Source organism: Macaca mulatta, chromosome 7 (assembly GCF_049350105.2).
Source record: "Macaca mulatta isolate MMU2019108-1 chromosome 7, T2T-MMU8v2.0, whole genome shotgun sequence".
Taxonomy (NCBI): domain Eukaryota; kingdom Metazoa; phylum Chordata; class Mammalia; order Primates; family Cercopithecidae; genus Macaca; species Macaca mulatta.
The window spans coordinates 130,093,145-130,111,391 of record NC_133412.1 but is presented as its reverse complement, the minus strand read 5'-3'; the positions used below and the strand labels follow the sequence as shown (position 1 = coordinate 130,111,391).

At 39.4% G+C, this 18,247-nt stretch overlaps 1 pseudogene; it reads right to left on the bottom strand.

Annotated features, from left to right (window-relative positions):
- Positions 1–2,803: 2,803 nt before the first annotated feature.
- LOC698625 (large ribosomal subunit protein uL3 pseudogene) lies at positions 2,804–3,876 on the bottom strand (annotated as a pseudogene).
- Between the last annotated feature and the right edge of the window lie 14,371 nt (positions 3,877–18,247).

Below are 18,247 nucleotides of genomic sequence, written 5' to 3'. Positions count from 1 at the left end.
GGAGCAACACTTGACTTGGTCAAAATCACTGTTATGAAGAGATGCAATTTTTACACAGTACTTCACATTGATTAAGTAATGTGTGAAAATGAAAAAAAAAGTATTTGAATCTTAATCACAGTCATTTGCATGAAATAAAAGTCTGTGTCAAGGGAATGCACATTATAATAACTCCTGGGTGTTTTGGTTGCATCAGTGAGCAAAGAAGTTGTATGCATTTTTTTCACGCTGATATACAAGAATTCCTTTTATATTTATTGTATCTTTGATTGTACAAAAATTTAGCAATATAGGATTTTGGTTGGTGAGAGACAACAACTGATTAACTACCTTAACAATAGCTGTAATTAAAACAGATGCTTGATAATGCATGCACTCGAATTAAACTGGGAACATTCAAAGACAGAAAAGAGAAAGAGGGATTTGATATGAACCTCATTCTCAGTAAGGCTCTCCATTAGATGGAAAGGTAATAAATGAGAGAATGAACTTCAGAAAAATTCTGCCCATCTCTTTTCTACATATTTTTCTCCCTATTGCTGTATGCTTAGAATACTTGAAATATAGAAACCTAAGCCTCTTGCCCGTGTACCCCACCCCCAAATCATATCTGAGACTGGTCTTCAAATCTACAGATCCTATTTTTCTGCACTGGCACCTATCAATACCTCCAACTTAGCCTCTCTGTTGAGAATCATCCGAGTCCAAAGTGCCTCCAAACTCTGAAGCTAGACTCCCTCCTGCCTTCTTCAGACCCCCAATAACTGAAATCATCAATAACCTGAAATCTCCTATTTGGGTTGATATGTATTTCCTATGATGTTGAGTTAATTTTTTTTCTTATTTTGATAATCTCCCCCTAGTTTTAGGCTGACATTATCTGGGAATAAAGGAGATTTTGGTCTCTGAAGCTTTTCATCTTCCCTGTTTTGTGGAAGAGAAAAAGAGACTAAGTAAGAGTTTTGATTCCTGAAGAGGTTGAAAATGCCAAAATACACTAATAGCTATTTTCAAAATGCATAAGTCTAATTGTTCAACCTAAGTCAGAAGAAGAAAGTTGGTGGAAAAATATCTGCCAGATATTGGCCATAATAAGGGATAAATGTGAAGCAGAGATGGGATGGTAATGGATGCAATAATTCGTTTAATTAGAATTGAATAACAGTAAAAATAATAGTTGTAATAACAATGTTTCACTAAATAAAACAGAGTAAAACAATACATAAAAGTAAAAAATAAAAAAATAAAAAAGATTACTAATTCAGTAATAGCGGAAAACAATTTTGTGCTCAATCTCACTTTAAGGAAGAAACAGACACTCTGAGAAAATGAAGGCATCAATAAAGTTTCAAAATAAATGCACTGACACTAATGTCCTGAAGTTATTACACACTTAAAAATTAAAAACACTCCAAAATACAAGCTTTCTTTCTTGACAATGACATTCTTTCAACTTCAGAATCTAGAAGTTTGCCTTGATTCTTTACCCTTTGTCTTCTGGTGGATAGCAGACACTTCACAATACCTATTGAAAGAAACAATCCCACTTTCCAATCTTGCAAAATCCACTTCCTTTTTTTAGAAAACATGCCATGTGGCTGCACACCTTCCTACGTATGCCTCATTCACCAACCTTGTCAGGCCCTTGCACTTCCAAAGATAGTATCCGTCCTCCTTTTCACCTCTCCAGAATCCCCCGCTTCTCCAACCCTAATTCAGGTTCTATGCCTTGCAAGAAGGTTTCTATGATCACTCCAGGCAGCAGCAGTTTCTTCCTTCTCTGAGCTCCTATTGCATCAACAGAGAATACTCCCTAGTTCAGCACATACTTACTTTTGTAATAGTTTGTAGTTTTTCTCCCTCCCCAGTTACAAGCTCCTTGAAGATGAGAAAGATATCCCAACTTCCTTCCTTCTTTCCTTCAACAAATTTGTATCTAGTACCTACTCTGTACTGATGAGAGCCTTTCTAGATTTCTCCTACAGCACTTAGCAGCATTGCAGCCTGGAGTAGGCATGAAGTACATGCGTGTATTGTTTGAAGACATTTATTAAGCAGCTCTCTATCACCCTGGATGATTCAACTTAACTCATCTGCTCTTTCCTCCCAACGTACATTTAACCCATTCTTTTTAACCGAAGATCAAACCTTCAGTACCATCACCAAGCCTACTCTGTTCTTTCTGATAGAGGGAAGCAGATAGATTTATGACAGGGCAGCAAAAACCTGTTTGTGAAACTTGTTTCTGTTCTTAGTTCCACTTGACTTCCTTTGTACTATTGCTCAAGACACTTAACTTCTTGTGCCATCATAATGTCCCCTTCTGTAAAATAGAGACAATAATATATGCTGTGCCACCCCCAGCACTCCCCAGGGTGAGGGTTGATGAGATAATGGCTGTAAAACACCTTAAGCTCTTCCAAGGAAGGTGCCATAGTGTGGAAAAAAGTAAAGGGTTATTATGTAGCTGATCACATTCAAAATACAGGGTGCAAATGGACCTGTGGAGTTTTGAAACAAAGCCTCGGGGAGACAGGCTAATGTTTCACTTGCCCTTCAGGACCAGGCAGCATTTCTGGAACTTTCTCTTACATAAGTTAACTTTAGAAAATACATTTTATTTGTTTTTTAAAGGGGGTGGTGATTTATGCCTACAAAACAAAGGTGAACTCACACAGCTACAATGCAAGTCCCTGCTGTTTGAAGAGATACTGCCTTTGTCTTTTTCTTGTTTTTGTTTTTGTTTTCCAGTGGAAAATAGGTTTTATTGAGACCCTACCAGTTGCAAAATCTGTTCCTGGCATTAAGCTCCTTCTTCCTTTGCAATTCAGTCTTTCTTGAGTGGTCCCATGAATGCTTTCTTCTCCTCCACGGTCTGGAAGTGGCCATGGCCAAACTTGGAGGTGGTATCAATGAACTTAAGGTCAGTTTTCTCCAGAGCCCGCCGTTTGGTTTGCTGGTGCAAGGACTTGTGGGGAGGGTGAGCTCTCACTTCTTGGTTCCTACCACACAGTCCTTCAGCATGACAAAGTCAATGGTCACTTCACCATAGTGGCCAAAGCCACCCAGAGGGTTGATACTCTTGTCAGACATGTCATAGTCAGTGGAGGCATTGTTCTTGATCAGTTTGTCATCCTTGATAAGATAGCCCTGGCCAATCTTATAGATCTTCTTATTGATCTCAGTGCGGTGATGGTAGCCTTTCTGCTCAGCACGTGCCACAGAGAAGGCAACACGGGCAAGATGCCATGCCCCAATACAGGACTCCATGAGCAGGTCTTGGTGGGTCTTGTGGGGCAGATTCTTGGTGAGCCAACGACTGGTGATCCCTTTGTAGCCTTTGCCCTTGCTCATTCTGATGAGGTCGATCATCCCGTCCTGCCCAAACACATGCTTCACAGGTACCTGCTGCTCAAGCCTCTTGTGGACCCAGTCCAGCTTCTGGGCCATGGTGTCTCCATTCACCTGGATCTCCATCAGGTGGGCCTTCTTGTGGCGCAGAGAAAGCAGGCACATCTGGGTGTGGGCAATCACGCGGATGACTTGGCCATACTTCTTCATGCTGCTGAAGTCCTTCTCCAGCTGCTTCTTGCCATCCTCATCCTGCCATTTCTTGCAGTACTTGGTAAAGGCCTTCTTCTTAGATTCATGCCAGTTCTTATAGAAGCGCCTCTTGCACTCATCACTGATGTGCTCAGCGAAGACGGTCTGGAAGGTCCAGAGGCCTTGAGGGGTTTCCACGTAGCCCACAATGCCCACAACCACCATGGGCGTTATCTCTGCAATGGTCACAGCCTCTACCACCTCCTTCTTATTCACCTTGGATCCTGGCCTGTCGACTTCCTGTATGATGTGGGTCATGCCAGCCTTGTATCCCGGGAAGCCTGTGAGGCAGACCGGCTTGGAAGGGTCATCCTTAGGGAGGCTCTTCACCTTCCCACGATGCCTGCTGCTGTGTGCTTCTGAGGCAGGAAGCTGAGGGACCCACGTCTGGGAGCGAACTTTCTGTGACATCACGCCGTCAAATCCCACTGGTAGAGTGAGATACTGCCTTTGAATTAACATACAAGCCAAAAGAAAGTAAACTCTAGCTTGGCAGAGCCCATCTCTCAAGCTTAGAATAACTTCTGGCCTGGAAGCTCTGTGAGGGCAGGAACTGGTTTCTTGTTCACAATTATATTGCCATCACTGCAAATAATGCCTGGAATGTAGTAGAGTAGAGCTCAACAAATATTTTATGTTCTCTGTATCACATGAATGAGTCTGGCTTTATTCCATGAATGAACCCATGGAACGAGAGAAGGTGCTAAAATCTGGGCACTGGTAGGTCCAACACTCTCTTATTTGAAGAAGGCGCTCAGGGGTTATATCGCCCACTGGGCTGGCTGTGTAACAGTCACATTTTGTGGGCACTGCCACTGGCTGCTCAAGTCCTCAGGGCTAGGAGAGTACAGGACCAAGGTCATTTTAATCCGACATTCTAATGGAACGTGCAACTTCGGATGTGCCAGGTATAAGTAGGAAACATGCAAGGAACTTGAGCATAGAGTTAATGTGTGGAGTTAGATATTATTGACCCTCCAATATTCTTGTTAAAAAATTTGGGTGCTGGAGGCTACCAGAGAAATCTGATTAGCCTAAATACATGTGGAGTTAGAGTAGTCCATGGGAGGAAAGGAATAGGATTCAGTCTGACCTTTTTCTCCCCACCAGAGGTTCAAAGGTAATATGATAGATCTGATAAACCAAGTGGCTACGACTGAGGCCATGTTGCAAGAACAGAGGTGCACCTAAGAGAAAGCTCACCACGTGAGAGGAGTTAGCGGGGGCTGGGGACCACTTTCAACCCCAGGACTTGGATCATTAGAGTCAGGCTGATTCTAGGCACAGTGCACAGTGGGTACTAGTGTGCCCAAGTCACACTAACATAGCACTGGTCATACAGTTTTAAAAATAAATCCAGATGCTTATAATGCAAAACAATAAACATGCTAAACAGTGATTTGGCATCTAAGAAGCCTTAATGCAGTGTAATGTTCTATTTCTTTCAGGCTGCTCTAACAAAATACCAGAAACTGGGTGGCTTATAAACAACAGAAATGTATTCCTCACAGTTCTGGAGGTGGGAAGTCCAAGATCCAGGCACCTGCTGATTTGATGTCTGATGAGGGTCTGCTGTTTGGTTCATAGACGGCTGTCTTTTTGCTGTGTCTCCACATGGCCGAAGGCACAGGGAATTCTCTGTGTCTCTTTTATAAGGGCATTAATCCCATTCATGAGTGCTCCCCCCTCATGACCTAATCACTTCCCTAAGGCCCCATCTCCAAATGCCACCACCCTGGAGCTTAGGTTTCAACATATGAATTTGGGGAGGACACAAACATTCAGTCTACAGTAGGAAACAAAGAGAAAAGGAACATCTTCCCCTTCAAAGGATGAAACTGCTTGGCCTCAATGACTCAGTGGAGGCCTCTGTGGGAGCCAGCAGGTGTGGAGAGAGTAAGAGTGGAGGCCACCAGGCCAGGCACGGTGGCTCATGTCTGTAATCCCAGCACTTTGGGAGGCCGAGGCGGGCAGATCACCTGAAGTTGGGAGTTGGAGACCAGCCTGACCAACATGGAGAAACCCCGTCTCTACTAAAAGTACAAAACTAGCTGGGTGTGGTGGTGGGCACCTGTAATCCCAGCTACTCAGGAGGCTGAGGCAGGAGAATTGCTTGAACCCGGGAGGCGGAAGTTGCAGTGAGCCAAGATCACGCCATTGCACTCCAGCCTGGGCTACAAGAGCAAAGCTCTGTCTCAAAGAAAAAAAAAAAAAAAAGAGTGGAGGCCACCAAGGAGCTGCAGATAATGTCACCATAATTACATATGTGGCAAGAACATCCAAAGGAAGGGACGGAGGGAAGGAGGAAGGAAAGAGGAAAGGAAGGAAGATAGATCTGGCTTCAAAAAACTGACAGAAATGCCAAAGACAAGGCTTTCATTCAAAAGTGACGTCCTGGTTCACCCTGTGGTGGTGAGCAAAGGGCAAGTGCAGATTAAAAGCAGAAATGGATGTTTCCCTAATGTGGCAAAAAGGCCTTGACCTGTAATACCAGACTGTCAACAAAAATCCTCAGAATAGATGTGTGTAAGACAGGGTGAGAGAGAAGGTTTTCCCACTTCAGCTATTTAGGTCCTGTGCCTTCTCATTATTCTCTAGAGACAGTTGGGGAAAAAGGAACAAAAAGCACCAAAGTACATACATCCCAATGCCCAGGTTAATTTTACAAGAGAAAAGTCTAATAAAGCCCAAGTAAATAAGAAAAATGAAAAGAATCTACCCAGGAAATTTAGGGGCAGATCACAGGCCAGAATATAAAACATTCCTGGGTTAAAAAGAGAAAAAAAGTTATGTGACCTATGCAATGATTATTATTAAGGAAGGAAGAAAGGAAGGAAGGAAGGAAGGAAGGAAGGAAGGAAGGAAGGCTGAATACATATAAAGAAGAGGCACATTCAAAAGAGAATGAGAATCAGGAGAAAAATTTGATAAAACAAATGGCTCAGACTTTAATATAATTAAAGAGAACACGGGCTCTATGAAAGATGATATCAAACATAAAAAGACAAGAAAACAATGAAATCTAAAGGAAGCAGGCAGAGGCAAAGGAAAAAATAATTTCATTGCAGAAATCATAAATGATTTAGGCTGGGCATGATGGCTCACACCTGTAATCGCAACACTTCGGGAGGCTTAAGTGGGAGAAGATTGCTTGAGCCCAGGAGTTTGAGTCCAGTCTGGGCAAGATAGTGGGACCTGGTCTCTACGAAAAATCTTAAAACAAAAATTAACCTGGTGTGGTGGTGGATGCCTGTAGTCGCAGCTACGTGGGAGGCTCAGGTGGGAGGTTCACTTGAGCCCAGGAGGTTGAGGCTGCAGTGAGTCATCATCCTGTCACTGCACTCCAACCTGGGTGACACAGTGAGACCCTGTCTCAAAAAATACATAATAATAATAGTAATCTTCATAATAATAAATGATTTAGAAACATCAAGTAAAATTGCAGAAAACTGAGTTTGTGATCTTGTTGATAGATGAGAAAACCACACAGAATGAAGAGGAAAGGGGAAAAAATTAAAAAGAAGTTACAAAGAAGTTAGTAGATATGGAAGGTACCCAACCTAGTTACCAAATATAGATAATCGCTCTTCCTAAAGTCAAGGAAAAAATACTCGGATATAGCAGAGAAAAAGTTTCTGATATCACAGAAGAGCGGAATCTTCAGATTAAATTAATTAATATATTATAATTAATCTAAGGCATATTTCCTGCTGAAATTACTAAACTTCAAGGATAGAAAAAGAATTCTCCTAACACCCAGACAGATGAAACAAATCAAAGAAGGGAAATACCAGGCTAGCTTCGGACCACTCCATAGCAACATTTGAGGCCACAGGACAGGGGAGCAATGACTGACAAATTTTGAGTGGAAAATCATGCGACCCAGAGAAGTTGTTGTCCAACATGTAAAGATAACAACAAAATTCTCAAATATGTAAAGATTCAAGAGACATACTACCTATAACTTCTTCTTAAAAAATTATTTGATAAGATAATCTACCCAATTAAAAAATAATTCAAAATTAACTTGGAGATGGAAAAGCTTTGTCCTAAGGACTCCTTATGTGTGCTAAATAAATGTGAACACACTGAATGAAGTCTAAATAGTGATGCTTATTACACCTAGGTAATTATCAAATATAAAGTCAATCTTTAAAACCTTCAAATCAAAGCTAAATAATATTTTAAAAATAATAATGGATTTGGTGTCCTATAGTATTAACAAAAACAGAAGGCTAAAGAGAAAGAGGATCTAAAAATATATAAAGTGACTGGGTGCAATGGCTCACACCTGTAATCCAAGAACTTTGGGGAGCCAAAGCAGGAGGATCATCAGGAGTTCAAGACCAGTGTGGGGAACAAAGCAAGGTCCTGTCTTAACAAAAAATTTAAAAATTAGCTGGGCATGGTGGCGCCTGTCTATAGTCCCAGCTACTCGGGAGCCTGAGGTGGGAGGATCGCCTGAGCTCAGGAGTTCCAGGCTGCAGTGAGCTGTGAATGCACCACTGCACCCCTGCCTGGGAGACAGAGTGAGACCCTGCCTCTAAAAAGAAAAAAAGAAAAAAAAAAGATGTAAACTGAGCAAATTTCCTCATCTTCAACAAAGGACTAATAGAAATTTTAATTTTTTAAATTGATAATTGAGAAATATAGACATATGAATGTTATTACAAGTTGTAAAATTCACTGCTGATGTAATAAAAAACAATGTCTACATTCAATAATATAATGCTGGCAGGGCTGGTTGGAGGAGGGCTAAAGGGGTGGAAACACTGATTACTTACAGTAGGAGATCTTTTATCCAGAATTCCAAGGACTTAACCTGTTCAGATTAATGACAGTATACATATGTACCTTCCAAAAGAGCTGGGTAATCAAAGAACAAATTTGAGTATATAAATGTAGTGTGTAATAAAGGAAATAGGTCAAGTTAAGAAATAGTCTTTAAAAATGTATATATTTGAATATCTCTTTTTATTATAAATAATATATCATGCCAAAGAATTGAATATTAAATTGCTTGTCATAATTTTGTATCAGTTTAAAACATCAGGCTTACCTATAAAAGTTAGCATTGTACACTATAAACATAATAAATATGTTTTACTTAATTCCTTTGTGAAATGCACCCACGTTGCCTTAAAAATGTAGGGAAGGAGATGGGAATATAATGTAAGCATATAAATATATAAAAGTTACATTCACCAAGAAATTCTGCTTGATCTTTATATAGTGGCAAAAATCACTCATTATCAGGATATGTTGTAACAACTTTTGCAAACCAGAAGACAATGGATGAAGTAACAAGCTCTCTGGGAAAGAGGTATCTGCTTGCCCTTGCTAGTCATTTTTTTTCCTCAAATTTTTTTCTCAGAATGTACCTACAGAGCATTTTCTGCTTAGTAACGAATCACCATTTTAAAATAAAATGTATGAAATTTTTTACAACATGGAACAACTAGAAACTGTTTTTCATTCATCATAACCTTTCTACCTCACCTACATTGTTTGAGTTGCACCCCCATAGGAGTTGGACTGGCAGAATAATTTTGATTTTTAGACGTTTAGACTTCCTAAATAAACAATCTCTACTCTTACAAAGACAGCAGTAACAAAGAGGGTGGAGAGAAAGTATTAAACTCATAAAATATGTAATACAAAGACTGACATAAGGTCAAACACATGCTATAACAATACATGTAAATGATAAGAGCACCCAAATAAACGTAAAAGAAAGCAAACCCCAACTTTATGTAAAATATTAAACAATTCTTATCATCTATGCTAATATCAAAACCTGAGTAAAATAGACCATTTCCTTAGACAATATAAGTCTACAAAACTAGATTTCTTTTTTTATTATGAAATGGAGTCCAGGCTGGAGTGCAATGGCGCGATCTTGGCTCACTGCAATCTCCACCTCCCAGTTCAAGCAGTTCTCCTTGCTTTAGCCTCCCATGTAGCTGGGATTACATGTGCCAGCCACCACACCTGGCTAATTTTGTTGTATTTTTAGTAAAGACGGGGTTTCACCATGTTGGCCAGGCTGGTCTTGAACTCTTGACCTTGTGATCTACCAGCCTTGGCCCTCAAAGTGCGGGGATTACAGGTGTGAGCCACCGTGCCTGTCCCTCTTTTCCATTTAACTGATAGAAAACCTATCTAGCCACCACAAACTGGTCAAGGAAGTACTACTCAAAGGCCAGTACCAAATGGCTTTCCATGGACTGAAATAATTAAATCATTTAATTATATCAGAGTTGAAGGAAATCATTCTTCTTACAAAGGCAGTACAACAGTGATGCCAGGGGTTTGCCACAATGGCACAGAAACAAACAAACAAAAACTACAGGCTAATCTGACTAATGAGTACGATTACAAAATACCAAATGGGGGTAATTCCAGACTTCTGAGGAGTTTCATAATATAAATAATAATATAAAATTTGTTAAGAGATTTTACCATATAAATAGATCAGAGAACTTGAACCACAGGATGATTTCAATATTTGCAAACAAAAATAAAAAGTCTTAACTTTTTAATAGATCTTACTATAGTGGTAATAGAATAAAATTTTTAAAGCCATATTTTAAAAACATATATTTATCTGCGTATCACAAACTAATAGCCAGTATAGCACTTAATGGTGAAAAACTAGAAGTAGTCTCATTAAAGTCAGGAACAAGACAAGAGTACTTGTTATCACCACAGTTATTTAATGATTGTTCTGGAAGTGCTCACCAATGTAATTAGATGAGAGAATGAGATAAGAAGCATAAATATTGGGTAGGAAGAGGCAGAAGTGTCATTATTTGCAGATTATAAAGATTATAGTTTTTAAAAACCCAAGTGAATCAACTGAAAAACTATTCGAAATTTAAGAGAATTTAGTAGATTATCTGTTTAAAATATGAATATGATAATAACTTTCACATTGCCTATAAAAAGTAGTCACAACATTCAAACTTATGAAGTAGTTTCCTATTCACACACACAAAAATAAAAACCAGAAATGTGTGTGCTTTATATTAAGGAAGTTATAAAACCTGACAGCAAGCACATCATCCCCTTTAGGGGGCATGGTGGTTCATATCTGTAATCCCAGAGTCTGTGGTGGGAGGACCGCTTGAGCCCAGCCCAGGAGTTTGAGACTAGCCTGGGCAATATAGAGAGGTCCTCTCTCAAAAACAAACAAACAAACAAACAAAACATACAGAGGACACTGATAAGTATGAAAAGAAAAACTTAAAATGTCATTACAGACTAAACTATAGGCCAGGCACAGTGGCTCATGCCTGTAACCCTAGCACTTTGGGAGGCTGAGGCAGACAGATAACTTGAGGTCAGGAGTTCAAGATCCGCCTGGCCAACATGGCAAAACCCCATCTTGCCTAAAAATACAAAAATTAGCCGGACTGGTGGCGGGTACCTGTAATCCCAGCTACTTGGAAGGCTGAGGTGGGACAATTGCTTGAATCTGAGAGGCAGAGGTTGCATTGAGCAGAGATCATGCCACTGCACTCCAGCCTGGGCTACAAGAGAATCTGTCTTAAAAAAAAAAAAAAAAAAGAAAAAGAAAGAAAAGAAAAGAAAAACAACAAAACAGGCTAAACTATAAATATAATACAAAAACAAATTCCTGGCTGGGCACGGTGTCTCACACTTGTAATCCCAGCACTTTGGGAGGCACAAGACAGGCAATTGAGCCCAGGAGTTCAAGGCCAGCTTGGGTAACATACTGAGGCTCCTGTCTTGAAAAATAAATAAATAAACAAATAAATAAATAAAACAAATTCCTAGTAGGCCTTTTTTGATAAATGTGACAAAAATAATTCTAAAGTTTATTTGTAGAATTAGCATGTGAGAATAACCAAAGCAGAGCTGAGAAATAAGAATATTAGAAAATTAATTTTATTAAAAATGTTTATCTATATTATAAATTTATAATATATAAATTGAATCTAAATTGGTAATTTTTATTATTTTTTAATTAGGAATTAAAAGTGTGGTCGTCGTCCAGCAACAGATCAAAGTAACAGAGCCAAAAATCTAGAAATAAATTCACATTTACAAGGAAACTCACTATATGAGAAAGATGATCTCTCCCTGAATGGCAAAAAGATGAATCATTTTATAATTATATCGAGGTATCTGGCTCAGGCTAAATACATAGGGGTCATTGTGATAGTTCCATTTTCCTCCCTAAAAGCCCCTCCATGTATTTTTTTTTTTTTTTTTTGCAAATCCTACTGACTCTGCCTTCAAAACACACACTGAATCTGATCGCTTCTTGCCACCTGCACAGCAATCGGCTTCTCCACCACTTGCCCAAATTTCTGCAGCTTCCTAATCAATGTCCTGGTTTTTCTCTTCCAATAATCTTCTCCACACTGCAGTCAGGCTGGTCTTTCAAAAGGTAAATCAACTCATGTCAGTCCCTTTCTCAAGGCCTCCCAATAGCATCCCATCTCACTAAAGAAAAATGTCCCACCTCCTTACACGTGCATAGACCCTCCCCTCATTCATGGCCCCCTGCCTAGCTCTCTGACCTCATCACTTCACTCTCTCTCCACTCTAGACAAACCAGCCTTCTAGAAGCTCTGTCTCACCTTAGATCCTTGGAATTTCTTTTCTCTCTGCCAGAGTGCTTCTCCTAGATCTTCAGATGGCTCACCCTTCACATACTTCATGTTTTCCTGTGAAAAGGTTCACTCGGCAAAGGCCACGCCTTGCCATCCTATCTAATGTACTACCTTCCTGTCACCCTCTGCTTCACCTTCATTGCTCTGTCACTCCCCAGGTTGTTCCTTCAGATAGCCTTGCTTATCATCTCTCTCCCACTAGATTGTAAGCTCTGTGAGGACAGGAACTCCATCTGTTTTGTTCACCAGTATAACCCCAGTGCATAGCACAGTGCCTTGGGACATGGTAGATGCTTAATTAATATTTATTGAACAAATGAATTGCAGTGGGTATAGAGAAAAGGGGGTGCAACCTGTAGTTATTGAGGAAGTAGAATTAATAGGACTTTTTGACTTATTCAATGGAGGAATGAAGCTAGCCTGAGGGAAGGACCTGAGGATAATTCTAAGTTTCTGGACCAGGTAACTAAAGAAATACTGCATCATTCTTATGTTGGGAAATTGAGGGCAAGGTTATTCAGACTATGTTGCCCATTTTATTAATTAGAGAAATGGCTAATTTTTATCAGTTTGAGAAAGAATATGATGGGCAAAGTATAGTTTTAGAAAAACTTTCAGCCGGGTGCAGTGGCTCACACCTGTAATCCCAGCACTTTGGGAAACTGAGGTGGGAGAATCACGAGGTCAGCAGTTCGAGACCAGCCTAGCCAATAGGGCGAAACCCCATCTCTACTAAAAATACAAAAACCAGCCAGGCATGGTGGCACGCACCCGTAGTCCCAGATACTAGGGAGGCTGAGACAGGAGAATTGCTTGAACCCAGGAGGCAGGGGTTGCAGTGAGCTGAGATCGTGCCACTGCATTCCAGCCTGAGCAACAAAGTGAAACAAACTCCATCTCACAAAAAAAAAAAAAAAACAAAAAAAAAAAAACTTTTTAAACTTTCTGTGCAATTTTTCTGTAAACCTGTAAAAGACAAAGTCTAATAAAATTTTGAAGAATGAGGCTGTAACATTTACCTCCCAGTGTTTCTAAGGAAATTAAATAAAACAACACTCAAGAACATGCCTGGAACCTAGGCACTACTCTCTAGTTTTCCACCAGTCAAATGCCAGTGGCTAGGGCTGTCCCTTCCTTTTCCTCCCAAATCTCTTAATGGGGTTCATTTTCCTACTAGTGCTCACACCTAAAACTGTTCACATTCAACATCTGATCATCGTGATCAGTTTCCCCGTAAGTCCAGCTGGGTTTCAAATGCACGTGTCTTAGTTGTTGTTTTTTCCCATTACATCACTCCTTTTTTCATTTTAATTTTTTTTAGAGACAAGGTCTTTCTCTGTCACCAACGCTGGAGCGCTGTGGCACAATCATAGCTCACTTACTCTCGAATTCCGGGGCTTAAGCAATCCTCCTACTTCAGCCTCCCAAGTAGTTAGGACTACAAGTGTGCACCATCATGCCTGCCTAATTTTTAAAAATTTTTAGTAGAGATGGGGGTCTTGCTATATTGCTCAAGCTGGTCTTGAACTTCTGGCCTCAGTTGATGCTCCTGCCTTAGCCTCCCAATGTGCTGGGATTACACATGTGAGCCACCATGCTGGGCCTCCTTTTCTTTTTTTAACCATGATCATCTCAAGTTATGTGTCCTTGAGGCAGTTGGGGCTTGGGGGGTAGGAAGTGCGGGTCAGATTGTCTGCACTGATATCCCAGTGCTGCCATCTTGCACGGTGAGACTGTGAACCAAGTGATAAATCTTTCTCTGCCTCAATTTCTTTATCTGTTCATTGGGAGTGATAAAAAATAATGTCTCCTTCATGTTTTTTTTTTTTTTTGACAATTAAATGAGATGACACTTGTAAAGCACTTAGAATGGGAGAAAGCGCATAGTAAAAAATTAACATTATTTTCCTAAATAAGTATTTAAATGTTGAAGCTTTCTTCTTTATTTCTGTAGCTTCCTAATTGATGTCCTGGTTTTTCTCTTCCAACAGTCTTCTCCGTACTTCTCCAGGTTGGTCTTTCAAAAATGTAAATCAACCAATGCCATTTCCCTTCTCAAGGCCTCTTGATAGCATCCCATTACACTGAAGGAAAACGTCACACCCCCTTGTAAGTGCATAGACCCTCCTCGCATGCCTGGCCCTTGCCTAGCTTTGCCCACAGCTACACCTATGCCGTTGAAAAAGAGATGTGTTCTTCCATCCACATCCTGGGTAAACATCGTAATTGTTTTTCAAGCAGACAGCAGAGATGTTGATTGTGAGTTTTTCTTCTGGCGTCAGTCAGGTGCATGTTAGATTTGCCCAATGACTAGATCCGCTCTTCAGATAAGATCATTGCCATCACTTAACCAGGTCTGCATTTTCGGCATTTTATTAAGTAATGCAACAGCCTTCTACATATTGAAAATATCTTGTATCTGTTGTCTGTTTTTCAGTAAAGAAATAAGGATCTTTCTGATCGAGAGTGGGATTGCTTTTCTCTGTTCCTCTCTCACCTCCATACCTTGTCTACAGCCCCCTGAGCTCCCTGGAGTCCAATAGAACTGTCATCCTCAAAAAGTGAGCTTACATGAGAAAATACGTGCTCATTATATTTACATTCAGCACGTCTAGATCAGCAGCTTCATCTGGGACTTAGACCTACAACATTGGTGATGCAGACAGCCAGATATTTAGTCACATCAAAGCAATTTGCTAATTGCAGATGCCTCCTCTCTGTTTAATGTTTCATGTGTAAGATTAGGTGGTTGATTTAACTGGTTCATAGTGCCTGTTTTATCTCATTAGCTATCTCTAAAGGAAATCAAATCATATTAAATATAGACAGAGGACATTAATTATCTGGAAAACATAATAGTATAACCTGTATCTGAGTATGAGAGGAATGATTCAAGTCACTGTTAATTTCCTAGCACTTTAAGTATATGAGAAGTTGTATATACATACATGTTAATCTGCAAGAGTATTCCATACATGAGTTATGCATCTGTGCATGTTAATTACAATATTTGCTCTCAACATATAATTATCAATTAAACTATATACATATATTATTTTAGCATAGATGAATAGATAATGATTTATAAGTTAAACTAGGAGTTCTGAAGCTCCAGGTTATTCTCATGATGTTTTCTTCATCTCTTTTATCTTTTGTGCATTTTCAACCGTAATTCTAGCAAAACATGCAGGTAGCTTTAGCACTGCTCTGTCTTTTGCTCTATGTTCCTGGCCCAAGCTTTATTTCCATGGACTCTATCTGACCTTTTATTAATACCTGTCATAAGTATATAAGTGAAAGATTTTTACCTGAGATCAAAGCAGCATATTCATATTTGAGAGAAAAAAAATAGTCATAAAATTTCCAGAGAAAAAAGAATGCCACAAAATATGTAATGTAAAAATCCCCTGTGATATTAATATCCCCCCAAAAAGTGTTTAGCCTAGTGAACCAGGTTCTTGCCTAGGTTTAGCCTCTAATAAGACCTAATGCTTGTATTATTTATACTGCCACCCCACCAGCATATAGATACCACAATAGCCAATAAGGACTCCTTAGGGGATGTTTATCATGTCACTGAGCTCTGAATTCACAGAGCTTTACCAAGCACATCAGCCACTGAGGATTATCAAGGAAGGAATTCTTCATTTAAATGCTCCCCACTATTTTACATGATAGATTATAACAATCTTTATATCATGTTAATTTTGGAGTTTTTAAATCTCTGAAAATACATGAAGACAAATACAAACAAGAGCGCTATGAGACACTGTTCTCTATCTGTGTCTCCACTCCTACCACTAAAGCAGCGAGTTATTTCTACAAACTCTCAGAATCTGATATTCTAGCCTGAGGGCTTGCATACAGATTCAAGAGAATCACTTGTGTTTCTCAGTGTTTATCTTAGCAATGGGCTCAGAACTATTTGGGCATTAGCAATACCCTGGTCCAACTGGACAGATCTTTCCTACTTTGATTCATGTTCTTGCCACAAGGATTAAGATGCATTGCACAGATATTGATATTTTAAATCAGTTTCTTAATAAGAGAAACTAGTATAAGAGAAATGAGTATAAGTATATTCTCAGTGCTTATACCTTACAATACATTTTTGTCATGCAACTAACATAGTTCACTTTTAGAGATCAACGTACCTCAGAAACCACTCTTTGATGAGGCCAGGTGCGGATCCCTCCGTATATAAAGCAGTATAATGTAATGATGCTCCAATCCACTTAATTATAGAACTTATTAAAGTAAAAAATTATAATAGCCACTGAACACTGCGTTCAATCAGAAAAGATCTACTCCCCAGAGTACAAAGGTAATGGCTATACTATAAAGTTATCATTTCAGTGGAGTTTTACTTTCCACCCAAGGGACAGGGCATTCATCATGAACGTCCTCCATGCCAAGCAATCACAACATCGCTGATCACCTTTTGCTCGGGCCCCATATAATGCAACTATTCCAGTTGTGCCATACCTGGCAGAGAAGATTCTGCAGATCCTAACCTCTTGTTGAGAGTTAAATAATTTCTGAAACGTACGATAGCTACATAACTCTCCCAGCCATTTTCTGCACCACGATTTTGCTCATTTTGCTTCCTTTGTGTTCCATTCAAGGTTTTCCTGTGCTGAGACAATCTTTTACATTTTTTCTTCTTCTGCCTGCATCAAAGTTAGGACTTTGTTAGGGATGCTTTGCTATCGGCATCTGTTACCTCTTTTTCTTAGGGGCTAAGGAGGAGGCTGCTGTGTGGCTGAAAAAGACTCTCATTCAGTTTGGAATTGCCTCCCTTTGCTTTCCTGTCACACTGTCAAGCTCAATCAGAACGCAATGAAAGTGATACAGAGGCGAGGCTTTGCTGGCGAGACTTAGAACAAAGACAGCTCCATAGCCTAGTACAGATTTCACATCCAATTTAACTCTTTGGAAAAGGATTTCAGGAAATACATAGTCAAGAGTTGAAAAAATGGAGTTGGGTCTACTATAAAGGCTAAAAGTATTATCCTGGCTTAGATAAGCTACAAAGATAGGTTGATACTATTTTCTAGCATAAACCACATTAGCCGGCATTACACATTGAGCTTTCTTTACTCGTTAAGTTGCAAGGAGATTTGAGAGGAATTTAGCAGCTACATAAAATGACTCTTTCATGATTCTAGCTTTACCAGTCATTTTAGTTGTACAAGGTGCATGAATAGCAAGGACCTAAATCATGTTGTTTAACAAATCTGGTATTAGAGGGTTAGTCTCAGTTTACTTATTAAGAATTTAGTTGAGTGAAGGATTTTAGGACTCAGTTCTTTGTGTAGATGACAATGAACGGCCCAATACTTGTATTTTTGGGGGAAAACATACGTCAGCTACACATGTTTTGAACTGTGCTGTTGGGCCCATAACTAATGTATTGCATTGAATATATTTTTCTGCAGGAACCAACTGTAAAGAAGAAACTTCATTGAGAAGGACATAGGTCAATGGTGACTCGCTTCAGTGGCCTCTACCATTACTTCCTTTCTGAAGCCTAGTTTCTACTTGTTCTCTGTCTCACAAGAGACTCGGTTTAACTCTCTAAATTTTTCAAAGTGAGGTCATGACAAACTTGGTTTAATTCTCTGAGCTTTCAAACTTAGTTCATGATTCCATTTTGAAGAATCATGGCCCTCATTTTCCCTTGATGGATTTGAAGCATACTGAAAACTGATTCACAAAGCAAATAGAATCTTGAACATTCTATACAGCAGCAGTAATGTTAATGAAATAGTGAAGAGAACTCATGCAGTTTAAATTAACTATTTTTATAAGCAATTCTTTAAAACTGTTATGGTCACAGATATTGTCAAAAATTTCAATGTTTGGTACATAGGTCAGAGGAGATATTTTTTGTGTACTTTATCTTATTGAAAATAGAAACATTTAAGTAACTTTATATACACTTACGTATGTAATTTTATATGCACTCAGTGAGAGAGAGAAAGAGATTGAGAGAGTCTGAA